Source organism: Eschrichtius robustus, chromosome X, assembly GCF_028021215.1.
Source record: "Eschrichtius robustus isolate mEscRob2 chromosome X, mEscRob2.pri, whole genome shotgun sequence".
Lineage (NCBI taxonomy): Eukaryota > Metazoa > Chordata > Mammalia > Artiodactyla > Eschrichtiidae > Eschrichtius > Eschrichtius robustus.
Window position 1 is genome coordinate 54,525,354 of NC_090845.1, and position 22,649 is coordinate 54,548,002.

Consider the following 22,649-nt stretch of genomic DNA (forward strand, 5'->3'; position numbering starts at 1 on the left):
AGTTATCACTACACATATTACAGACAATAGGGTAATAAAATTATAAGCAACTACACAGATAAATTTAACAACTTATGTGTAATGGTACAATTTGTAGAAAAAATACAAACTACCACTAGCCATCTAATATGAAATACATAATTTTAATATCCCTTAACTATTATGGAACTTGACTTTGTAATTTAAAAACTCTCTAACAAGAAATTTCCACATCCATATGGTTTCAGAGAATTCTACCAAATATATAAAAATTAATTAAAATAAATTCTAAGCCATCTCCTTCAGAAAAAAAAGAAGAAAGAATACTTCCCATTCTATTTTTGAAGCTAGTAATGTCTAATAACAAAACTGGGCAAAGAAAATATTTAAAAAGATTATTACACACAAATATCCCTTATGAATTTAATCACAAAAATTCTTAACAAAATATTAGAAACTAAAATGCACAAATATATAAAAACAATTACACACCAGGACAAAATGTGGTCTATTCCAGGAGTACAAATATTTTAAAAGTAATCAATGTAATAAACCATATTAACAGAGCAAACTCTAAATATCACATAATCATATCAATCAATGTAGATAAATCATCTGACAAATGTCAACTCAGTTTTAGGATAAACTCACAGAAAAATAGGAATAGAGATGAACTATTGATAAGTTGATAAAGAGCACATACAAAAAACCTACACTAGTATTATACTTAATAGTGAAATACTAAATGCTTAGTGCTGGAAGTTCTAGCTACTATGATAAAATAACAAAAGTAAACAATGTAATACAGATCAATAAAAAAAGAAAACCATCACTATTCATAGATAACAAAATTGTCTACACAGAAAATCCAAAAGTGTCTATGAAGAAAAAAGTCTCCTCGAACAAATAAATGAATTCAAAAGATTGCAGAATAAAGATAATAAAGAAAAATTCTATTTCTATATGCTAGCAATGGGGAATGATACTAAACATACAATGCAATTTATGATTGTTCAATAAAATGAAATACTTAGGTATAAATCTAACAAAACATGTGCAGGACTTGTATGCTAAAAATGAAAACATGGTGATGAGAAAAATCAAAGAATATCTAAATAAATTGAAAGACACCATGTTTATGGATTGAAAGATCAACATAATAAAAATATGAATACAGATTTAATGCAATTCCTATCAAAATCCCAGCAAGAGCTTTGTAGTTATAGACATTATTCTCAAAGTTATTAGAAATGCCAAGTAAATGAAATAGGTAAACTAATTTTGGAAAAAGAGAACAAATTACAAGATATTTTTCCTTGATATTAATTTACTGTGAGTGATATCACTATAATAGGGTAGTGATACACTCTTTGTCTCTCCCCTTCAGTCTACATCCAATAAAACATCCATAACTCAACAAAGGTGCCTTTGCCCAACACATCAGGACGCTGGAGAATTCCACACATCTGTACATCTATAGGCTTGTGAACTAGAACACATAGAGGAGGCAGAACCAGAGGAAGAGCAAAATGGGTGTCTGTGATCCCAGACCCCTGGACATGGTGGCTGAGCCTGAAGCCCCAGGAAACCCAGTAGCATCTGGAAAGAGAGCACATATGACTCTAACCTCACAGCCACAGCAGTGCCAACAGCCACAAGGAGCCAGTCAGCAGCAACAGGGCCTGCAAGTCCATCCCTCCAGTCACAAAAGTGCCCACAATACTGCCTAACCTTGCCTTCAGGAGTAGCACCCACAAATTTGGCAACCCCAAACACAGCAGACGTACCCACAAACTCAGATTCCACCCACCCTTCCTCTCCCCTCATGGCAGCAGAGCCTATGACTCAGGAGGCTCCAAATGTTTTGAAAGTGCCCACCATCCCAGTGCCCCCAGCAGTGATATCAGCAACACCAGCAGTAGCAAAGCACCAACAATGCTGAATTCACAAGCACTGACAATGAGGGCGCCACCAGGCAACATCTCTGACAGAGTTGGGGGAGGGTGGAAAGTGCCAATTTGCAAATATAACCAAAAGCAGCTCAGGTAAGAAAAACCAAAAACTTGTGCTATAGTGCAACATACCAGAAAACAAACAAAAAGACCTCTAATTTCTAACCTGTTGAATCATTACAATCAAGTCAAAAAGGAAAAAAAAACTTTACCTAAAGAGAAAAGGTACTAACTACTTCCAATGACCTGACATAGGAACACATCATCAAGCACTATTGAGAACCACAGTATAACAAAAAGACATGACGATTCTCCAGAAACCAAAGTTAAAGTTACTTTATTGTGATCTAACTGATAGAGAATTCAAAATAACTGTCATGAAGAAATTCAGTGAACTTCAAGATTCTGAAAGCCAGTTCAATGAGATCAGGAATAAAATTAATGAACAAAAGGAACACTTTAACAAAGATATTAAAACTCTAAAAAAAAAAGAAACAAATTCTCGAGCTGACAAACTCCAAAAATGAAATGGAGAATGCATTAGAAAAAAATGGAAATGGAGCAAACCAAATGGAAAAGAAAATTAGCAAACTCAAAGATAGAAATCTAGAACAGGTAGAAGAGGACAGAGAATTTAGACCTGAAAATATAAAGAAATTCTACAAGAAATATCTCCCTCTATTAGGAAGAGCAACATTACAATAATGGGTAGCCCAGAAGTAGAAGAGAGGCAGAAGGGAACAGAGAGTATATTTTAAAAAATATTTGTTGAGAACTTCTCAAACCTGGAGAAGAAACTGGATATAAAATTCTATGAAGCTAAGATGACACCATATTACCTTAACAAAAAAAGACCGTTTTCCAAGACACATACTGAAACTGTCAAAAGTCAGTGGCCAAGAAAGAATTTTAAAGGCAGCCAGGGGAAAAAATGATAACCTACAAAGGAACCCCACTGGGTTATCAGAAGATTTCTCAGCAGAAACTCTACAGGCCTGGAAAAGTGGAAGGACATACTCAAAATATTAAAAGATAAAAACTGTCAGCCAAGAGTACCTATCCAGCAAAGTTGTCACTCAGATATGGAGAAATGAGGCTTTCCAAGACAAACAAAAGCTGAGGGAATTCATCAACACAAAACCTTCCTTACAAGAAATGTTGAAAGGAGCTCTTCTATCTGAAATGAAAAGGAAGAAGTACACAAAACCCTGTATAAGGTTTTAATTGGCAGAGAAAATCAGAAAATTGCAACTCTATATCAGAATAGGTTGTTAAATACTTAATAATATCACAAAGGTTAAAAAGTTGTAAAAATAACTTGAGCTCTTTCAATTTTTGAACAAATTCACAATATCAAAAAGGATAATTTGAGACACCAAAAGCATAAAAGTGGAAGGGGAAAAGGACAGAACCCATATAGGAAAATGAAGTTAAGATACTGTCAGCAAAAAAAGGGCAATTTTGTCTATGAGATATTTTATAGAAACAAAACATAAAGCTAAAGCAGAGACAAAAAAACATAAAAAAGAGGAAATGAGAACACCACAAAACTACTAAACTAAAATGGCAGACAAAACACAAGGAAAAGAAACAATGGAGAAACAAGAAAACAAAAGTTAAAATGGCAGTACTGAGTCCTTATTTATCAATAATCACCTTAAATGTAAATGGTTTAAATTAAGCAATCAAAAAACACGGAGTGGCTAGACCCAACTATACTTTGCCTCCAGGAGGCACAGCTCAGTTCTAAAAACAAACAAAGACTCAAAGTGAAGGGATGAAAGCTGATACTCACAGTAAACGGCAATCAAAAGGAAGTGGGTATAGCCATACTCATATCAGACAATACAGACTTCCAGCCCAAAAAAGGTAACAAGAAATAAAGTGGACGTTATATAACAATAAAGAGGACAATTCACCAAGAAGACATAAGAGTTTTTAATATATATGAACCTCACATAAGAGCATCAAAGTATAAAGAGCAATTATTAACAGACCCAAAGGGAGAAACTGACTGCCACACAATAATAGTAGAGGACATTAACACTACACTTACATCAATAGGTACAACATCTAGACAGAAAGTAAACAAGGAAACAGTGGCCTTAAAGGAAACATTAGACTAGAGGGACTAGACGGATTTCTACAGAACATTCCATCCAATGCAGTAGAATAATATTCTTCTCAAGTGAAAATGGAACATTCTCAAGTGTAGGCCATACTTTGGGACACATAAAACAAGATTAAAATCGTATCAAGAATCTTTTCTGATCACAACGGTATGATACTAGAAAGCAACTAGAAGAAGAAAGCTGGAAAAATCACAAATATGTAGAGACTGAACAACATGTTACCGAACAATATTGAGTCAACAAGGAAATCAAAGAAGAAATTAAAAACTACTCAAAAAAATGAAAATACAGCATACCAAAATCTATGGGATGCAGCAAAAACAGTACTAAGGAAAGTTGCAAACCTACAACCAGAAACAAGAAAAATCCCTAATAAACAATCTCACTTTACACCTAAAGTAAGTAGAAAAAGAAGAAAAAATGAAGCCCAAAGTCAGTAGAATGAAGGAAATAATAAAGATCAGAATGGAAATAAATGAAATAGAGGTGAAAAAGACCCATACTTTAAATCTACAAGACATTATTGAAAGAAATTGAAGAAGATACAAAGAAATATATCTCATGCTTAAGTACTGGAAGACTTAACATTGTCAAGATGTCTATATTACCCAAAGCAATCTACAGATTCAGTGCAATCCCTATCAAAATCCCACTGATATTTTTCACAGAAATAGAACAAAAAGTCTTAAAACTTAGGCAGAATCACAGAAGACTCCGAATAGCCAAAGCAATCTTGAGAAAAAAGAACAAAGCTGGAGGCATCACACTCTCTGATTTCAAATGATATTACAAAACTATAGCAATCAAAACTGCATGGTATTGGCAGAACAACAGACACAGAGATCAATGGAACAGAATTGAGAGGACAGAAACAAAACCACCCATATATGGACAATGCATTTATGCCTAAGGAGCAAAGAACATACAATAGAGAAAGGATAGTCTCTTAAATACTGGTGTTGGGAAAATTGGACTGCCACATGCACAAGTGTGAAACTAGATAATTATCTCACACCACACACAAAAATCAAGTAAGAATCAACTCAAAATGGGTTAAAGACTTCAAAGTAAAACCTGACACTATAAAACTAGAAGAAAGCATAGGCAGCATGCTCTTTGACTTCAGATTTAGCAATATATTTCTAGATATGTTTCCACAGTCAGGGAACACAAAAGCAAAAATAAACAAATGGGACTCCAGCAACCTGAACAGCTTCTGCCCAGCAGAGGCAACCGTCAACAAAATGTAAAGATAGCTATAGAATGGGAGAAGATATTTGCAAATCATATATCTCATAATGGTGTGATATCCAAATTCTATGAAGTCATACAACTCAACAACAACAAACAAACCTCAATTAAAATATGAACAGAGGGGGAGACCTTCAAAATGGTGGAGGAGTAAGACATAGAGATCACCTTCCTTCCCACAAATACATCAATAATACATCTGCATGCGGAACAACTCCTACAGAACACCTACTGAATGCTGGCAGAAGACCTCAGACTTCCCAAAAGGCAAGAAAATCCCCACATACCTGGGTAGGGCAAAAGAAAAAAGAAAAAAACAGAGACAAAAGAGTAGGAATAGGACCTGCACCTCTGGGAGGGAGCTGTGAAAGAGGAAAAGTTTCCACACACTAAGAAGCCCCTTCACTGGTGGAGACGGGGTGTGGCGTGGGGAAAGCTTTGGAGCCATGGAGGAGAGTGCAGCAACAGGGATGCAGAGGGCAAAGTGGAGAGATTCCCGCACAGAGGATCAGTGCTGACCAGCACTCACCAACCTGAGAGGCTTGTCTGCTCACCTACTGGGGCAGGAGGGGGCTGGGAGCTGAGGCTCGGGGTTCGGAGGTCAGATCCCAGGGAGAGGACTGTGGGTGGCTGCATGAAGACAGTCTGAGGGGACTAGTGTGACACAGCTAGCCAGGAGAGAGTCCAGGAAAATGTCTGGACCTGCTGAAGAGGCAAGAGACCATTGTTTCAGGGTGCGTGAGGAGAGGGGATTCCATGCCCGTGTGCCCACAGAAGGCAGAGCACCACCTAAACGAGCTAACGCTGCTGCTGCTGCCACCAAGAATCCTGTGTGCAAGAGCAGGTCACTATCCATACACCCTCCCTGGAAGCCTGTGCAGCCCGCCACTGCCAGGGTCCTGTGATCCAGGGGCAACCTCCCCAGGAGAACACATGGCATGCCTCAGGCTGTTGCAACATCATGCTGGCCTCTGCTGCTGCAGGCTTGCCACGAATTCCAATTATGACTATAATACCCCTCTCTCCCCGTCGGCCTGAGCGAGCAAGAGTGCCATAATCAGCCGTGGCTTTAACCCCCTCCTGTCTCGGCAGGTAACAGATGCCTGAAGGAGACATACATGCAGAGGTGGGGCCAAAACCAAAGCTGAACCCCAGGAGCTTTGCAAAGAAAGAAGACAAAGGGAAATTTCTCCCTGCAGCCTCAGGAGCAGGGGAGTAAATCCCCACAATCAACTTCATGTACCCTGCATATGTGGAATTCCTTAATAGACAACTAATAATCCCGAAATTTAGGTGGTGAACTATGGGAGCAACTGTAGACTTGGGGTTTGCTGTCTGCAACTGATTTGTTTCTGATTTTTGTGTTCATTTCGTTTAGAATTTAGTGCTTGCTATCACTGGTGGGTTTGTTTATTGGTTTGGTTGCTCTCTTCTCTTTTATTACTATTTTTTTATTTTAATATTTTTTCCATGTTTTCTTTCTTTCTCCCTTTTCTTCTGAGCCATGCGGCTGACAGGGTCTTGGTGCTCCAACCTGGTTCAGGTCTGAGCCTCTGAAGTGGGTGAGCTGAGTTCAGGACGTTGGACCACCAGAGACTTCCTGGCCCCACAAAGTACCAATCAGCAAGAGCTGTCCCAAACATCTCCCCCTCAACACTAAGACCCAGCTCCACCCAACAGCCAGCAAGCTCTACTGCTGGAAGCCCCATGTGAAACAAATAGCAAGACAGGAACACAACCCCACCCATTAGCAGAGAAGCTGCCTAGACTCATACTAAGTTCACAGACACCCCAACACATTGCCGGACTTGGCCCTGCCAACCAGAAAGATATGATCCAGCCCCAACCACTAAAACAAAGGCACTAGTCCCCTCCACCAGGAAGCCTACACAAGCCACTGAACCAACATTACCCAGTGGGGGCAGACACCAAAAACAATGGGAAGTGTGAATATGCAGCCTGCGAAAAGGACAACCCAAACAAATAAGTTAACAAAAATCATAAGACAAAGAAATATGCAGTAGATGAAGAAACAAGGTAAAAACCCACCAGAGCAAACAGATGAAGAGGAAACAGACAGTCTACCTGAAAAAGAATTCAGAGTAATGATAGTAAAGATGATACAAAACCTTGGAAATAGAATGGAGAAAGTACAAGAAACGTTTAAAGAGCAAACAAATGATAACACCTAGAAGAATTAAAGAGCAAACAAACGATAAATAACACAATAAAAGAAAATTAAAATTCTCTAGAAGGAATCAATAGTGGAATAACTGAGAGAGAAGAACTGATAAGTGACTTGGAAGATAAAATACTGGAAATAACTACAGCAGGACAGAATAAAGAAAAAAGAATAAAAAGAACTGAAGACAGTCTCATAGACCTGTGGGACAACATTAAATGCAACAACATTTCAATGATAGGGGTCCCAGAATAAGAAAGGGTGTGATAAAATATTTGAAGAGATTATAGGTGAAAATTTCGCTACCAAGGGAAAGGAAATAATCTGGTCCAGGAAGCACAGAGAATCCCAAACATGATAAATCCAAAGAGAAACATGCCAAGACACATATTAATCAAACTATCAAAAATTAAATACGAAGAAAAAATATTAAAAGCAGCAAGGGAAAAGCAACAAATAACATACAAGGGAATCTCCATAAGGTTAACAGGTGATCTTACAGCAGAAATTCTGCAAGCCAGAAGGGAGTGGTAGGACATATTTAAAGTGATGAAAGGGGAAAACCTACAACCAAGATTACTCTACCCAGCAACGATCTCATTCAGATTTGACAGACAAATTAAAACCTTTACAGACAAGCAAAAGTTAAGAGAATTCAGCACCACTAAACCAGCTTTACAACAAATGCTAAAGTAACTTCTCTAGGCAGGAAACACAAGAGAAGGAAAAGACCTACAATAATAAACCCAAAACAATTAATAAAATGGTAATAGGAACATACATATGTATAACTAACTTAAATGTAAATGGATTAAATGCTCCAACAAAAAGACACAGACTGCCTGAATGGAAACAAAAACAAGACCCATATATATGCTGTCTACAAGAGACCCACTTCAGACTTAGGGACACATAGAGACTGAAAGTGAGGGTATGGAAAAAGTTATTCCATGCAAATGGAAATCAAAAGAAAGCTGGAGTAGCAATTCTCATATCAGACAAAATAGACTTTAAAATAAAGACTATTACAAGAGACAAAGAAGGACACTATATAATGATCAAGGGATCATTCCAAGAAGAAGATATAGCAATTGTAAATATACATGCACCCCATAAAGGAGCACCTCAATATATAAGGCAAATGCTAACAGCCATGAAAGGGGAAATTGACAGTAACACAAAAAATAGTAGGAAACTTTAACACCCCACTTTCACCAATGGACCAATCATCCAAAATGAAAATAAATAAAGAAACACAAGCTTCAAAAGACACATTAAACAAGATGGACTTAATTGATATTTATAGGACATTCCATTCAAAAAAAACAGAATACACTTTCTTCTCAAGTGCTCATGGAACATTCCCCAGGATAGATCATATCTTGGGATACAAATCAAGCCTTGGTAAATTTAAGAAACTTGAAATCATATCAAGTATCTTTTCTGACAACAACACTATGAGACAAGATATCAATTACAGGAAAAAACATGTAAAAAATACAAACACATGGAGGTTAACCAATATGCCACTACATAACCAAGAGATCACTGAAGAAAGCAAAGAGGAAATCAAAAAAATCCCTAGAAAAAAATGACAGTAAAAACACGACAACCCAAAACCTATGGGATGCAGCAATAGCAGTTCTGAGAGGGAAGTTTATAGCAATCGAATCCTACCTCAAGAAACAAGAAAAATTTCAAATAAGCAGCCTAAACTTACCCCTAAAGCATTTAGAGATAGAAGAACAAAAAACCCCGAAAATTAGCAGAAGGAAAGAAATCATAAAGATCTGATCAAAAATAAATGAAAAAAATGGAAGTAAACAATATGAAATATCAATAAAACTAAAAGCTGGCTCTTTGAGAAGATAAACAAAATTGACAAACCATTAGCCAGACTCAACAAGAAAAAGAGGAGAAGACTCAAGTCAACAGAATTAGCAATGAAAAAGGAGAAGTAATAACTGACACTGCAGAAATACAAAGGATCATGAGAGATTACTACAAGTAACTATATGCCAATAAAATGGACAACCTGGGAGAAATGGACAAATACTTAGAAAAGCACAACCTTCCGAGACTGAAGCAGGAAGAAATAGAAAATATAAACAGACCAATCACAAGCACTGAAATTGAAACTGTGATTAAAAATCTTCCAGCAAATAAAAGCCCAGGACCAGATGGCTTCACAGGTGAATTCTATCAAACATTTAGAGAAGAGCTAACACCTATCCTTCTCAAACTCTTCCAAAATATACCAGAGGGAGGAGCACTCCCAAACTCATTCTAGAAGGCCACCATCACCCTGATACCAACAGAAAAGATGTCATGAATAAAGAAAACTACAGACCAATATCACTGATGAACATAGATGCAAAAAACTTCAACAAAAGACTAGCAAACAGAATCCAGAAGCACATTAAAAGGATCATACACCATCATCAAGTGAGGTTTATCCCAGGAATGCAACAATTCTTCAATATATGCAAATCAATCAATGTGATACACCATATTAACAAATTGAAGGAGAAAGACCATATGATCTTCTCAATAGAGGCAGAAAAAGCTTTTGAAAAAATTCAACACCCATTTATGATTAAAAACTCTCCAGAAAGTAGGCATAGAGGGAACCTACCTCAACTTAATAAAGGTCATATATGACAAACACACATCCAACATTGTTCTCAATGGTGAACAATGGAAACCATTTCCTCTAAGATCAGGAACAAGACAAGGTTGCCCACTCTCACCACTACTATTCAACATAATTTTGGAAGTTTTAGCTACAGCAATCAGAGAAGAAAAAGAAATAAAAGGGACTTAAATTGGAAAAGAAGAAGTAAAACTGTCACTGTTTGCAGATGACGTGGTATTCTACATAGAGAATCCTAAAGATGCTACCAGAAAACTATTAAGGCTAATCAATGAATTTGGTAAAGTAGCAGGATTAATTAATGAACAGAAATCTCTTGCACTTCTATACACTAACAATGAAAAATCTGAAAGAGAAATTAAGGAAACACTCCCATTTACCATTGTAACAAAAAGAATAAAATACCTAGGAATGAACCTACCTAAGGAGACAAAAGACCTGTATGCAGGAAACTAAAAGACACTGTTGAAAGAAATTAAAGACGACACAATAAGATGGAGAGATATACCATGTCCTTTGATTGGAATAATCAACATTGTGAAAATGACTACACTACCAAAAGCAATCTACAAATTCAATGCAATCCCTATCAAACTACCAATGGCATTTTTCACAGAACTAGAAGAAAAAAATTCACAATTTGTATGGAAACACAAAAGACCCCGAATAGCCAAAGCAATCTTGAGAAAGAAAAACAGACCTGGAAGAATCAGGCTCCCTGGCTTCAAACTATGCTACAAAGCTAAAGTAATCAAGAGAGTATAGTACTGGCACACAAATAGAAATAAGATCAATTGAGCAGGGTAGAAAGCTCAGAGAGAAACTCATGCACATATGGTCACCTTATTTTTGATAAAGGAGGCAAGAATATACAATGGAGGAAAGATAGTCTCTTCAATAAGTGGTCCTGGGAAAACTGGACAGCTATATGTAAAAGAATGAAATTAGAACACTTCTTAACACCATACACAAAAATAAACTCAAAATGGATTAAAGACCTAAAGGTAAAGCCAGACACTATAAACCTCTTTTAGGAAAACATAAGAAGAACACTCTTTGACATAAATCATAGCAAGATCCTTTTTGACCCACCTCCTACAGAAATGGAAAGAAAAACAAAAATAAACAAATGGGACCTAATGAAACTTAAAAGCTTTTGCACAGCAAAGGAAATCACAAACAAGATGAAGAAGCAACCCTCAGAATGGTAGAAAATATCTGCAAACAAAGCAACTGACAAATGATTAATCTCCAAAATATGCAAGCAGCTCATGCAGCTCAATACCTAAAAAACAAACAACCCAATCCACAAATCTTCAGAAGACCTAAGTAGACACTTCTGCAAAGAAGATATACAGATTGCCAACAAACACATGAAAAGATGCTCTAATTTACCATCACTAATGACTAATTCTTAGATAAATGCAAATCAAAACAACAATTAGTTATCACCTCACACTGGTCAGAATGGCCATCATCAAGAAATCTAGAAACAATAAATGCTGGAGAGGGTGTGGAGAAAAGGGAACCCTCTTTCAGTGTTGGTGGGAATATAAATTGATACAGACACTATGGAGAACAGTATGCAGGTTCCTTAAAAAATTAAAAATAGAACTACCATATATGACCCATCAATTCCACTACTGAGCATATACCCTGAGAAACCCATAATTCAAAAAGGGTCATGTACCACAATATTCATTGCAGCACTATTTACAATAGCCAGGACATGGAAGCAACCTAAGTGTCCATCGACAGATGAATGGATAAAGAAGATGTGGCACATATATAGAATAGCATATTACTCAGCCATAAAGAGAAATGAAATTGAGTTATTTGTAGTGAGGTGGATGGATCTAGAGTCTGTCATACAGAGTGAACTAAGTCAGAAAGAGAAAAACAAATACCATATGCTAACACATATATTTGGAATCTAAAAAAAAAATGGTTTTGATGAACCTATGGGCAGGACAGTAATAAAGATGCAGACATAGAGAAAGGTCTTGAGGATACAGGGATGGTGAAGTGTAAGCTGAGATGAAGTGAGAGAGTAGCATTGACATATGTACACTACCAAATGTAAAATAGATAGCTAGTGGGAAGCAGCTGCATAGCACAGGGAGATCAGCTGGGTGTTTTGTGACCACCTAGAGGGGTGGGATAGGGAGGGTGGGAGGAAGATGCAAGAAGGGGGGGATATAGGGATATATGTATACATATAGCTGCTTCACTTTCACTTTGTTATACAGCAGAAACTAACACAACGTTGTAAAGCAATTATACTCCACTAAAGACGTTAAGAAAAAAGAGAGAAAGAAAGAAAGAAAGGAAGGAGGAAGGAAGGAAGAAGGAAAGAAAGAAGGGCATCCCTGGTGGTGCAGCGGTTAAGAATCCACCTGCCAATGCAGGGGATACAGGTTTGATCCCTTGTCTGGGAAGATCCCACATGCCACAGAGCAACAAAGCCCGTGTGACACAACTACTGAGCCTGTGCTCTAGAGTGCACGAGCCACAAGTGCTGAGCCCATGTGCTGCAAGTACTGAAGCCTGTGCACCTAGAGTCTGTGCTCCGCAGCAAGAAAAGCCAGTGCAATAAGAACCCTGATCACTGCAATGAAGAGTAGCCCCTGCTCGCCCCAATTAGAGAAAGCCTGCAGGCAGCAATGAAGACCCAACACAGCCCAAATCAATCAATCAATCAATCAATCAATCAATCAATCAATCAATATATGAACAAAACAGTTGAGTAGATATTTTCTCAAAGAATACATACATATGGCCAACAGGCACTTGAAAAGTTCAACATCACTAATTATTAGGGAAATGCAAATCAAAACCAATGAGTTATCACCTCATGCTGTGTGAACGGCTGTTATCAAAAAGGCAAGAAACAACAAGCATTGGAGAGATTGTGGAGCAAAGGTAACCCTCATACACTTTTGATGGAAATGTAAATTGTTTCAGCAATTGTGAAAAACAGCGTGGAGAATCCAAGCAAGTGTAACCCTCATACACTGTTGATGGAAATGTAAATTGGTTCAGCGATTATGAAAAACAGTGTGGAGAATCCTCAAAAATTTAAGAGTAGAAGTACCATACGGTCCAGGTATTCCACTTCTCTTTATTTATCCAAAGAATACAAGAACACTAGTTCAATATGATATATGCATGCCTATGTTCATCACAACATTATTTTTAATAGCCAAGATATGGAAACAACCTAAGTGTTCATCCATAGATGAATGGATAAAGAAGATATGGTATATATTTATAATGGAATACTACTCAGTCATTAAAGAAGATGAAGTCTTGCCATTTGTGAAGACATGGATGGAACTTGAGGTTATTATGCTAAGTGAAATAAGTCAGATGGAGAAAGACAAATACCATATGATTTCACAAATGTGGAATAAAAAAACTCTAAAAGTAAAACATAATAAATGAACAAACCAAGCAAAAACAAACATACAGATACAGAGAACAAATTGGCTGCCAGAGAGTAATGGATAGAAAAGGTCAAAATGGGTAAAGGGCGTCAACTGTATGGTGACAGATTAAAACTAACCCTTTGGTGGTAAGCACACTATAGTGCACACAGAAGTTGAAATATAATGTTGTACACATGAAACATATAATATTATAAACCAATGTTAATGCAGTTTAAAAAAGTTTACTACACTGCAACAGTAATCAAGACTGTGTGGTATTGTTGGAGGGATATATGCATAAATCAATGGATTAGAAGAGAGACTTCAGAAAAAGACCCCAAAAATATGCCCAATTGATTAGCTTATAAATGTTTTCATTTCAGGATATATTTAATTTATATAAAAGTTGCAAATATAGTAGAGACAGTTCCCATAACCTCCACATCAATTTTCCATATTATTACAGCACATTTGTCACACTTAATGAACCAAAATTGATACAGTGTTATTAAATGAAACAGACACTTTACTCAGACTTCCTCAGTTTTTCCCCAATATCATTTTTCTGTTCCAAGATCCTACACTGGATATCACATTACGTCTAGTTATCATGTCTCCTTAGGCTCCTCTTTGTTTTGACAGTTTCTCGGACTTATAATGTTTTTGGTGACTTTAATAGTTTCAAGGAATATTAGTCAGGCATATTGTAGGATGTTGTAGAATAACTCTCTATGTGTCTAATGATTTTTTTTCTTATGACTAGAGTGGGATAATATGTTTTGGTGAGGAAGACCAAAGAAATTGAATTCAATTTTCATTACATCACATCAAAGGTACATACTATTAACATGGTGTCACTGTTGATATTGACCTTTATTACAAAGCTAATTAGTGTTTGTCAGGTTTCTCTACAATGTAGTTCCTCTTTTTTCTCCTGTTCCATACTCCACTCTTTGGATAAAAGTTATTATGTGCAGCCCATACTCCTCCTCCTTGATGTGCCAGAAAGTAAGGGATTGCTCAAAACTTTGATGGCAGTATGTCAAAGGGGCACAGGAGCCAATTGAAAAAGCTCTGAATGACCAAAGCTGGAACAATTTGAACAAATAAATTAATAATGCAGTATTGGACTATTACACAAAACATGAAATAATTATCCATGAATCCAAACTGATATTAATAACTGACCAGAAACAAATGAAGGAGATGAATCTCCCTTAAAAAAGAATTCCAAATAATTTATGTACTACTTAACCCTCAAGTAGTGGGAGTATAACTCTCTACTCTGTAAGTGCAGGCTATATATAGTGATTTTTCTTCCAAAAGAAAAACAGTAACTTCACAGTGGACAGACCTGACAAACACTATTCATCCCAAATGATCAAAGTCAACATCAATAGTGGTAAGTCATGTTGATAGTATGTACCCTTGATATCATTTAATAAGTATTCTGTGTTCTTCCTCCAAAAAAATGCACTCCCTCAGTCTATTTATGACAAAATCATTAGGTAAATCACAACTGAGGGAAATTCTACAAAATGCCCGAACCAGTACTCCTGAAAACTGCCAAGTTTATCAAAAACAGGGAAAGTCTGAAAACTGTCACAGCCAAGAGGAGCTTAAGGAGACATGACTGCTAAATGTAATGTGGTATTCTAGATGGGATCCTTGAAGAGAGAGAAGATATTAGGGAAAAAGTGAGGAAATCTGAAGAAAGTATAGACTTTAGTTAATAATAATGTATCAGCATTGGTTCATTAAGTGGGACAAATGTATCATATGAATGTAAGATGCTAATAATAGGGAAAACTGGGTACGAGGTATACAGGGACACTTTGTACCATCTTTGTAATAATTCTGTAAATCTAAAACTGTTCTAAAATTTAAAGTTTATATAAAAATTGTAAAAAATGAATTATTGGTAAAAACAAATGAAATAAGTAATCAAACAATTCCAAGTTAACCATTGTTATCATTTTGGGATATTTCCTTTCATTTTCTTCTTATAGGTTTTCCACCTACAGATATACACATAATGTTTTATAAAAGTGGAATCAAACTGTATGCAGGGTTCTGTATAAACTGAAAAATTTACACAGAAGAAGATAATATAAATATATACATATTATTTGGGTCCTGATTTAGCATTATAGTTATCAAGAACATATGCCTATCATTAAACACATTCTTATTATTTAAATAAATTAAAGATAAAAATATTCCAAAGACCATATAGATCAGTTATCATCTGATACAATAATTGGAACAGAATAGACAATCAAAAAATGTTAAGTAAATTAAATGGAATCTTCTATCTTCCCAGAAGCTCACATTGTTTCCTGGACCATATAAGACATGTTATTTACTTAAAAATAGATTTAAAGACAACTTTGAAAGATACTTTAACATTAACTTGGAAACCAAACCCAGTGTTTTTTTTTTATTTTTAGTTTTTATACTTGCTTAAATCTGGTAAATATAAATGTCATAATCTGTTTTGAGTAAAGTTTGAAAAATAAAGACGTGTAAAGAAGTAAAAAATTCAGTTACCCCACTCAGTCGTTTCTTAATGTTCTGGCACACTTCTTTGCCAACTTCTTCTAAGCACTTTTTTAAAGAAAAGTTTATTTTAAGGATAAAAAAAAATCCTATGCCTTCCTTGTTTATGATGTCATCAAAGCACTTTCATTTTCATTGTTTTTTTTTGGATAATAGGGTCCTTGCAGAGGGAGAAGACAATGCTAAGGTTTGAGAAATGGAGTCAGTGGAGGGGGTGGGAAAGGGTGGGGATGGCAGGAGAGAGGGGTTTGGAGCAGAGTGACCATCCCTGTTTTGCCTAGGACTGAGAATTCCTGGAATGCAAGTCTAAAACCAGGAAAGCCTAGACAAACTGGTGAAGCTGGTCATCCTAGCAGGGAAAGGGGATTCTTACATTAGATTTTATATTTTCTGGTCCTTCCATAAATGTCACAGAAGATATTCTATAGATTCAAATATACTACCATAAATGGAAAGCTGGCTCATTTATGATTACTCACCTGATTATCCAGGCAGTGGTCTCATCAAGGAAGGTTGGTGTCATGGTCCACCACAGAACTGCCTTTCTAAGTTGGAGTAGAAGTCATCACCATTTTTAGATCCTCCAAAACTGCATCATTCCAGCTATTGGATATTCTTCATCTGTATGAAGAGTTCTCACTAAGAAAAAAAGGTCTAAAATTTAATTCCTTTCTCCCTATTCATGCTTCTGACTGCCTCTCCCTTTCTCTCCTCCAGTAATAGTTTGGTAATTATCCTTACCAACAACACATACTCTAGCACTCTCATCAGAACTTGTCTTCTCTCACCCCTCACTTCCCTAGCTTACTTCCTCCTCAAAAGACCACAATTTTAAATGAAATCAGAAATATTTGTTGGACACAAAAATGCATCCTGTATACTGGGATGACAGTGTAATGAAGCAAGAATTCAAGGCTAGTTTCTACTGCTTTATCAGACAAATTCATGGACTGGAAATTAATGCACAATGATCACTCACCCATCATTCTTTTTATTCTATGGCAATATGATAAAATTAAAAATACTGACTCATCACTGTTTTAATTTACTTGCAGGTGACCGGCTGGTTTCATGATACTCCCACTTAAGAATCACGCACACAAGATATTTGTATGAATCCACACATCACCGAAGGTCTGAGAAGCAGAGTGGGGTAGGGATTAAGTCACAACAAGATATGGGAAACAACTTAACATTGAACATTTACAACCGAAATGCTGTCCAACAATTCTATCAGCAGCAATTTTTCACGTGTCCACTTCTGTAGGCTCCATTCTTGCACCTTCTTCCATGGCCCCATTCATCACTTCTAGATGTTTTGCTTCCCCTCTTTCTAGGCACCTTTCCCTGAGACATCACCCACCACACATACAACATGTACTCACATCACTACTGCCCCACATCTATCTTAAGTTAGGCTCTGCACCTTCTTCTACACAGGCTGATTAATGGGCTCTGCCAAACAGTGGACCACACTTTAGAAGCACAAAAGAACCAGCAGAGGCCTTAAATGTTTAATATCATGATTCTCCTTTTCCCCAGTATTCTCTTAGGGAGGAAGAGATCAATAAAGATACTTATTTTCACACTGGTATGAGTTATGACACTCACTATAGAAGACAAAGCAACCATAGTATATTCCTTTTAAAATGTTTTCCTCTCTCTATTACACAACCACATATATACTCAAATTTCCTACAATGAAGAGATATTAGTTTCATACATTAAGAACTAAAACATGTTATTTCAAAAAATAGTTTTTAAAAAGATATTTCTGCACAAGCCAAACTTATGAACTGCATCAAATTAACTGATCTGAAATACACACACATATATGCAATTGAAATCATAACACAGGGATGGCCATGGTATCCTGTTGCAGAGTAATATGTTATTACACAATCTTGTTTTTGCATAAGGAAAAAATGACAGAAACAAAAGACATACACACACATACATGTAGGTATGTCCATGAAATTTATAGCCAAAATTCATATGATTGGAACTTTTGTAACATAAGGTTCCTCCCAAATATTGTATTGTAAGATCCCCTGTCTGAGAGGGTTTTAATTATTAATATATATTCATATAAATTAATGCATACTTAGGAGCTTGGGTATGTTGCAAAATTATTATTTGGCAAATACCTTGTGCAACATATTGCATTAGTGTTCCACATTATTTTCTACCCCTCCCTGTGAAAGGATTATACTTTCCTACTCTATTGATATCAAGTTTGATATTTACATATTCCATGTCTAAGCTCTTAGAGACATCTTTGCATGGTTCTATCATTCCTCCTCATTGTATAATAAGAGCAGCTGGTGTCAGATAAGGGCTGCTCCTCCAACCTAGATTCTAGAATGAAAATGATATAGAGAACAACCCCAAAGCCAACAAGTAATGTGAACAAGTAACATTTTTTTGTTATTGTAAGTTATTGAATTCTTGGGGCTGTTTCTTCTCAAAGCATAAACTAGCAAAAACTAATAGATCATGGTAACTTTTATTTTAGAATATATCTTGGAATTATATATTACATTCACATTGACACCTGAAAGAAATTCCAAACTGTGTAAGCTGAAGTTTGACATAGTTACAAGTTCTGTTGATGTGGGGCGGCGGGGGGGTGGGGGGGGGACTGGCAGAAAGAGTGACTTTGCAGCCATTTTGCAGCTTCAGACCACTAGGAAAAGACCTTCTACCAACCTAAACTCTTGAAGTCTATGCCTGTGAGGTATATTGGAGTCATCAACCTAAGGTAATCAGAATATAGGAAGTTCAAATTTCACTGTGAACTCTTTTAAAAAATATTCTGTGGGTCATACATAATTTGTAAAGCATCATAATACCCTCTAACTGGAGTGAAATTGCTCTGTATTCCAATTTAATGAGAGGAACATTGAATTGGAATGTTTATTAACTTTCCAATTTAATGTTTATTAACATCCCTTGGCAAATCTTGTTTAGGGAAATAAGTAATTAATAGTATTAGGCTAAGTAATAGTAATGTGTCGCTGCATTAATAGTATACTTACATAATAGGAAGCCATTATGAACAGGCTTAACATCTGTGAGGACTGGAAATAATATGCTGGCTATAAGAACTTCACAATTTGAAAAGGGTGGCCTCTGTCAAAATACAGAGTGTTTTAAAATATACTCATTTCATTCTTAAAAGTTTCGTGTTACAAACCTATGACAAGATGTTAAAAGGACAAATCTTATGTAGCAGAAAAACTTAGTGAATAGATTTGCATACTCTGAAAAAAAGCTCATGCTTGAGTTTTTCAAAATTATGTTTCAATTACAAAAGTAATACATAGTATAAAAATCAATACCAAACGCATATGTAAAAAAGTGAAAGTCTCATTTCACCTCCCCCGATGTGAATCCCACCCCTCAGAGGCAGCCATTATTAAAAGTTTGGAATCTATCTATCTACACACACACACACACACACACACACACACAAATATATACACATCTATAAGTAACATAAGCTTTTTCCTAAGCTATACATTTTATTCAATTATTTGCTTTCTTTACTAATCATTATAACAGAGACATCTTTCCATGTCAGTACATCCAGCTCCTCCCTCACTGTTTCTCAAAGTTGCATAGTATTACAGTGTGAATACCTCCATAAAATATTTGACCATTACCTGTTTGTGAGTGCTTAAGCTATTACAAATATTTTTTTTTCTTTTACCAACTATGCTGCAATGAATATTCTCATACATTATCAATTTAAAATATTGCAAAAAAATCCACAATCCAGAAGTAATGCTATTAAACCCTAAACAAGATCTGATAATTTGGTCTCCTTGCTCAAATGGGAGAAAAATGCATGAAGATGCCTACATGAGCACTCTTAGGTAGCACTCTTAGGATCGTGATGGTGATGAGGTAATAATGATAACTCATATTTAGTGAGTACTCATGTGCCACACACTTTACACTTTTAAACTTATTTACTTGTCACAAAAACCCTATAAGGCAGCCACCACAATATCTCTTTAATTCTAAGATTCATATCTTTTGATGTTCTACACCTCTGAAATCAAGATGTGCATTGTTTTATTTGGAAGTGATTTTTCTGCCATAGTGGCACAAATCGTAATAGGGTAGCTTACTATTGATTGGATTTGATAATACACAGTATCGTTCTTATTTCACAGATGAGGAAACTGAGGTTCCGAGGACTAAAGTACCCTATCCAGCATCAGGCAGCTAGTAATTGGCAGAGGTGGGATTCTTACCCAGACAATCTGACTTGAATCTGTGCTTTTAAATGCTCTTCCTGAAGTGCAAGAAAGTGGAACAAATGTTGAGCAACAATCCACCCCCCATACACACACACCAAAATTTAACACTGGTTACAACTGTCCAGGAGATTTAGAGATGATTTTTATTTACTAACACTCTTCCATAATTTTCCAATTTTCTACCTTGAACTAGTTTTTTTTTTTAATTTATGGAAAATCCCGTACACTCATACAAAAGTAGAGAGAATAATAATAATGAACTCCCCCATGTTCCCATCACCCAGCTTCAGTAATTATCAATCCATCTATCCCCTAATCCATTAGTCAATACCAATTATTTTCAGGCAAATCCCAGATATCATATTATTCCATATGTAAATATATCTGAATTAATCCCTAAAGACAAAGATTATTGTAAAACATAACCATGATCCTATTTTCACATAGAGAAATAACAATAATTTCTTAATATCATAGAATATTCAGTGTCCAGATATCCCTAATTGCTACTACAAATAAAGCTTAATGAACACATTATATGTATGTGTGTGAGTATGTTTACATTTCTATTAGTAATTGTGTTGGATAAGTTCCTCAGGTAGTATTTCTAGGCCATAGAGTAACAGGTTTTCAGATTTGTTACATAAACCAAATTGCCTAACACAAAATTGTTTTGCTAACTTACACTCTTAACAATACTGTAATTTAGTGCCAGTTTTCCTAAACCCTGCACAACACTGGGGATAAACGATCTTTTTCCATTCTTGTCAATCTTAATATGCTATCCTATTTTATTCATGTGCGTTTATTATTGAGGGCAACTGACTTTTGTCAAAAGATTACTGCTCGTGTGTGAATAGTGTCTTCTGATTCTTTGCCCATTTTTCCATATTTTTAACAGCTCTTTGCACCTGTCAGGAAGGCTAGCAGAGAACTGGCTCGGGAGCCAAACAGCTTACATTAGAATTCAGGTTCTGGAGCAACGAAAACGTGTAAACAGGAAAAGAAAGAACAAGAATAAGGAGGAAATAGAGAGTGAGAGAGGACAAGCAAAACAGGACCCGCGCGTCTCAGGGTCCTCCCACCTCACTGGCCCTGTTCCTTGCTTCCATTTCTCATTCCCCCACCCCCACCTCTAGCGGCATGCTGGTCAGGTCAACGTCCCCCTGGACAAAAGAAGAATCATAAGGAACTGTGTCCAATCTCATCTTCCCTTACTGACTCCCACCAGGTTTTCAAATCTAACTTACCGGGCAGTCGCTGTCATCAGGCTGCCTGCCACGCTCCACTTCGCCAAGGTCTGTGCCCTTGGCCACAGGATCTAAGCTTTCTGGTAGGCTCCAGCTCGCCCAGGCAGCCCAGCCAGTGCCCTTATTGGTGCCAGGGCCATCCGCTAACCTGTCACCAGCACTTGATCCCACAGCATTCACTGGAAGCGCAGACCCCAGCTCAGGTCAGAATCCCTACACCCAGTTTGCGTCCAGAGGTTCCCACGTGACTTGTTTCCCAGGCAATGGTTCCTTCCTCCCGGATGTAACCCACCCTAAGGAATGCGGAGAGTGCTTCCCAGAGGTACAGCTCAAACAGCTATGACTAGCGAAATGCAGCATAGCCTGCTGGAAGTGTTGTCTATTTCTATGGCATTAAACTGGGAATTATAAAGAAAGGAATGAAAGGAATTGGAGACTTTCACCAAGAACTATGCATAGCGCTGTATTGTTAGGATTCTTAGGATGAGTGTGCTATTTTGTAATTAAATCAACAAAGGGAAAACAAATTGTAATGAATAAATAAAAATGGATTATGTATACAGGAAAATCCAACGATTACAGCACCCTGTGTAGCTTTAGAAATATGTAATGTTTTAGAAGAGGGGTAGTAGCAATGTGCAAATGTCCGTTCAGAATTCAAGCAGGAAGAATCTTCACAAAAGAGATTTTGAAAAGCCCTCTTTTACGGTCAGAGGGCCTAGGAGAATCTGATATTCTGAGCACTTCTGTCAGAAAGACAGAGCTGCTGCATGTTGAATGTACGTCAGAGTTAACCAAGACAAAGAACCTCTTGTGATCAGTAATAATGTCAAGTCCCTAAAGAAGAAACAGAGAAAGCCATGAAGATCAAAAATTAGGAGACTCAGACTTTGCAGAAAGATTAAGCACAGGGACTCTGAAGCCATGCTACCTTCGTTAGAATTCAGATCTGCTCTTTACTAAGTTATGGGATTTTTGGCAAGTTGCTTTATCTG

The 22,649-nt window shown here is 36.7% G+C and overlaps 1 long non-coding RNA gene across 2 annotated transcripts in view; it reads right to left on the reverse strand.

Annotated features, from left to right (window-relative positions):
• LOC137756967 (uncharacterized) overlaps nucleotides 1-21,897 on the reverse strand; it is a 237,953-nt gene extending 216,056 nt beyond the window's left edge. For both annotated transcript variants that reach the window (XR_011072281.1, XR_011072282.1), the window contains exons 1-2: nucleotides 21,655-21,897; nucleotides 16,616-16,775 (exon numbers count right to left, since the gene is read on the reverse strand). This is a non-coding gene — a long non-coding RNA (uncharacterized lncRNA). The remainder of the gene's footprint in view (nucleotides 1-16,615; nucleotides 16,776-21,654) is intronic.
• Nucleotides 21,898-22,649: the final 752 nt, after the last annotated feature.